The sequence below is a fragment of the Armigeres subalbatus genome, chromosome 3 (genome assembly GCF_024139115.2).
Source record: "Armigeres subalbatus isolate Guangzhou_Male chromosome 3, GZ_Asu_2, whole genome shotgun sequence".
Taxonomy (NCBI): domain Eukaryota; kingdom Metazoa; phylum Arthropoda; class Insecta; order Diptera; family Culicidae; genus Armigeres; species Armigeres subalbatus.
Genome location: NC_085141.1, coordinates 12,361,270 through 12,366,362, shown reverse-complemented (window position 1 = coordinate 12,366,362; position 5,093 = coordinate 12,361,270).

Below are 5,093 nucleotides of genomic sequence, written 5' to 3'. Positions count from 1 at the left end.
AACTAAAGGGGGAGCAAAATTCAGGGATGCATTGTTTGCTGTGAGCACATTGACCACAAGCGGTACAATGAAGGGACTGCCCAAGAATGATGGTCGAAGTCTTCCAAAATTGTGGAACGCTAATAACAACATTAACAAGCAAAAAATATACGAAATAATGGGAATCAGAGATTTTCCAATTATTGTCATCCTTGACAGTAATGATCATTCATATTTATTCTCTTTCCAATCAGAAACACCACTCCAGCCACGCTCATGACAACAATAAACGATGAAGAACGCTGCAGCGCGCTGTTCCTTTCAGCAGTGGTAAATTTTCAAGATTGCATTTCAATTGATAAGGCGGGAGGGGGCAAACCACATAGAAATGGTGATGACATCCTTGGCGAAGCACAGGCTCCCACAGAAAGAGAGAGAAAAGGGTCAACAATGAAATCCCCATTCTGTGCCGTTGAATGGCCATAGGTATGGTACCCGTGCTCGATGCACTGCTGCTCCGTGTGGTTGCCCATTTCGGATCCTACGGTTCTGGCTGATCTGTTTCTAACCGAAAATATACACATCTATTGTCCGGAAAAGACCAACATGGGAGGCACAACAGACGGGCTTAAACGTGTTTCTTAGTCATACAAAACACAAAAGTACTGAATGTGTTCAGACTCAATAAAAGCATCTTATGCTGGGAAATGCGAAAAGACAACATTGGATGTTTTCTCCGGTGGGTTTATTTCTTATTTTCCACGGCACTATTGTGTACTGCCTGTTATTGTACGTTGCTTGCTGAGGCTGGGAGATGCTGACATCTGCCAGAAATGGAACGGGCGAGTCCAGGCTTATTCACTGCCATTCAGTTATTGTATGGAAATAGAATGATATTGCAGTCAAATATAAGCATATGCGGTATTTCGAAAAATTTCGTTTCAGGTGGTTCGAAACGAAATTCCGCGGAATTTCGCGGAATTTGAGCATGGCGAAATCTGATTTCTTGATTTCGTTTCGTTTCGTAAAATTACAAAAATTTCGCTAGAAAAAACTAACTTCTAACGAAATTTAACGGAATTCCGCGGAATTTCGAAACAAATTTCAACTTAAACCACACTTCATATTATCAAAAATTTTGGCTGCGCCGCTGAAAATAATCGTAAAGTTGTTTTCAAAACTTTAGGTTCTACAATATTACTACATAACCTCATTCTTAGTCGACAAATTCGTATGTAATTTTTATTCTATATGAATGCGGAAACGATCATGTGAATGCTGGTCATAGTCCGGGAGAACGGAAGTGAAAAAAATCTACCTCGCGTAGCAGAATTTAACCAGTGTGCAATCGATCGTGTTGTAGAAGATTATTAAACGAAACACATTGATTTTGCGTGGATTGATTTCAAACACAGTTTTCGTCTTTTTGTTTTCAAAAATAATTTCGTAATACATATATTGTCGCTTAGAAAAAAGAAAGAAAAAGAAGAAGAATTACCTTCTCAACTAACCAACGATTCCTTTCGCATAGCGCTCAAGGAGATGCAGAGCATTCCTTGGTCTGTTATAACAATGAGTGTTAAACTAAGTTTCCTCCTGTCATAGGACGAGTTTAAACAATCCCATTGAATTCCACCACTTAATTGTATCTTGACAGATACGTATTTCGACCTCAACAGTAAGGCCGTCTTCAGTGTCTCGTACTTGACTCGACTTGAGACACTGAAGACGGCCTTACTGTTGAGGTCGAAATACGTATCTGTCAAGATACAATTAAGTGGTGGAATTCAATGGGATTGTTTAAACTCGTCTTATGACAGGTGAAAACATTCCACTAAAAAGCTCAAAATAATTTTCTTATAAGTTTCCTCTCCTAATCCTAAATTTTATAGTCAAAATTTTATAGCACGTGACCAGCATCATTACTGGTCATGAATTGGAAACACCGAAATAAGTATACAATAAGAATAACGAAACCATGATTTGGCGCCCCTCTTTTTATTATAAAAATGGGAAAATTTGACAACAATTTCACAATTTGAAATGCATCAACAGTTAAATTAGAATGTTTAGTGGTTCAAAGATGCTTTAAACCTCATTCAATACTGTGAAGAGAACAAGAACTTTTGTTCCTGAAGTTCATTTGAATGTCCATTTGTTTCCATTGGTGTTACTTTTTTTTATTATTTCACAAGTTATTCAAGCGACCTTCCAGAGCCGTGCTGGAAGTTCATTAAAAATGTTAAGGTTTTTTCAGAGCCTACGCACTGCTGGGTCTAGTTGGGTCAATAAAATCCAGCTCTGAAATGCGTCGGTCGATTATCGGAATCGTTATCGAACCTATTCGCGTCAAGGAAAATCGAATTCCGGAGTGGGTCTGACGGTGTTTTGAAACCAGTTCTGGACCTAACAGAGTTAATAAAATTTCACTCTGGGGTGAGATGGTTGAAGGTCAGAGTTTCTACTGGATCTAGTCGAATCAGGGAAAACCATTTTTTGGAGTGGCTTTGTTGGTGGCCGGGAGTTGAAATTGAACCTATTTGGATCAAATAAAATGTAGTTTTGGACCACTGAACCCAGTTAGGACAAATTAAATAAAAAATAACTGTATGGTGTGTATATTGATTGGTGGTCGAAATCACCCACGGATCTGTTTGGATCAAGGAAAACTTAACTTAGGACTGTGTCTGTCGATAGTTTGAAGTCACTTCCTGTACATATTTGTGTTAATAAAATTCAGCTATGCAGTGGGTTGTTCAATGCTCGGAATTGCCGTTCACCTCAGGACCAATATACATTTGATTATAATAAGAAGAAATAAAAAAAAACAAAAACTGGAAATTTATCTGAACTATAAATTACACAAAATTCATATCACTACTTCCGGATATAAGAAGAAAAGGCACTCCTAAATTTTGTCAATCGGTTTATTATGAATGTAACCTTTTAAAGATGGCCACTTAAAAAAGCTGAATAAACTCAAACCAATGAATTTGAGTGTGAATTGTCCTTTTTTTGTTAATTAAGTTATTTATTTATCTCATATATTATTCATTGTATAGCGTCCTACAGGGTTACCCAATAATCGGACCACAATACAATAAAGTTTTAAAGCTTAGCAAAGCTGCTAGTTTCGGATAATCCTTTTGAATTGCGAAAGCTCCATAAAAATGTCCACTTCGTTGTAGCCCTCGTTGTAAGTCTGGCATAAACGAGAAAGAGGTGCAGCTTTTCCCAGGTTTGTCCTTGATCTAGGGATGTAGAATAGATTCAACTGACTTAGACCATGTGCGGGAAACCAAAACTGGAGTTCACTAGTAATGCTGCAGTGAATAGAACCATGTACAAGTCGATGAAGCGTAGACATATCAAGGACGCGCCGACGATCAGTTAATGATGTGATCTGCATGCGACTTATTCTTCTCTGATATGGTTCATAAGTGTAATAGAATTTTCTATACAAAAAACGCTTGAATGTATGCTGCACTGCTTCAATAAGTTCTACATTTCGCGAATAGTCACTGCTATCAAACATTATGGCTCCGGAAATCCCTCGGTGGCCCTAATATGTGGTAGCCCACGCTACGGCGCTGTATGTAAGGAACATTGGAGATTTGTGGGCATTTCTAGATCTTCGCATGGAATTTGCAAAAATAAAATCCAGAACGGGTTGAAAGATCATTAACATTGCAGGAAGTTCTTTACTTAAGATGGCTTTCAGCTTATACTGACCATAAAAGATGTTCTCATATGTCAAGGACACACAGCAAATAGAAATCACGTTAATAAAGATTAAAAAAAAAGAACACAGACAATAGCTTAGTTTGTCGAGCTGATTGTATATAAGACTATGGGTCTGTTAAATTCAATCGAAAATACATATCTTCGTACATTTTAAGAAGGTGCACATGATTCTTCTAGTGAGCAAATGTATGCTATATATGTAGACGAAGAATAAGAAGGAATACATTTTGGCTTATACGCTCTTTCAAATGTTGCTCTAGTAATATTAATTCTCTCTCTGCGTATACGTCGGGTATATGGGTCGAAGTCGACGGAACGATTGGTTCGACGAAGAGTGCAGACAGATTCTGGAGGAGAAGGACGCAGCGCGGGCGGTCGCGCTGCAGCAAGGTACCCGGCAGAACGTGGAACGTTATAGACGGAAGCGGAGACAGCAGACCCGTCTTTTTCAGGAGAAGAAACGCCGCCTGGAAGAAGCGGAGTGCGAGGAGATGGAACAGCTGTGCCGTTCTCAAGATACACGCAAGTTCTACCAGAAGCTCAACGCATCCCGCAAAGGCTTCGTGCCGCGAGCCGAAATGTGCCGGGATAAGGATGGGAGCATCTTGACGGACGAACGTGTGGTGATCGAAAGGTGGAAGCAGCACTACGAGGAACATCTGAATAGCGCTGAGAGTACAGGCAGTGAAAGTCAAGGCAGCGGAGGAGATGACTACGTCAGCTCAGCGGACGATGGAAGCCAACCAGCCCCCACCTTGAGGGAAGTTAAGGATGCCATTCAACAGCTAAAGACCAATAAAGCAGCTGGTAAGGATGGTATCGGAGCTGAGCTCATCAAGATGGGCCCGGAAAAGCTGGCCACTTGCCTGCACAAACTGATAGTCAGAATCTGGGAAAATGAACAGCTACCGGAGGAGTGGAAGGAAGGGGTTATATGCCCCATCTACAAGAAAGGCGACAAACTGGAGTGTGAGAACTTTCGAGCGATCACCATCCTTAATGCCGCCTACAAAGTGATATCCCAGATCATCTTCCGTCGTCTGTCACCATTAGTGAACGAGTTCGTGGGAAGTTATCAAGCCGGCTTCGTTGACGGCCGCTCGACAACGGACCAGATCTTTACTGTACGGCAAATCCTTCAAAAATGCCGTGAATACCAGGTCCCAACGCACCATCTGTTCGTTGATTTCAAGGCGGCATACGACAGTATAGACCGTGTAGAGATATGGAAAATTATGGACGAGAACAGCTTCCCTGGGAAGCTTACCAGACTGATCAAAGCAACGGTGGATGGTGTGCAAAACTGTGTGAAGATCTCGGGCGAACACTCCTGTTCGTTCGAATCGCGCCGGGGACTAAGACAAGGTGAT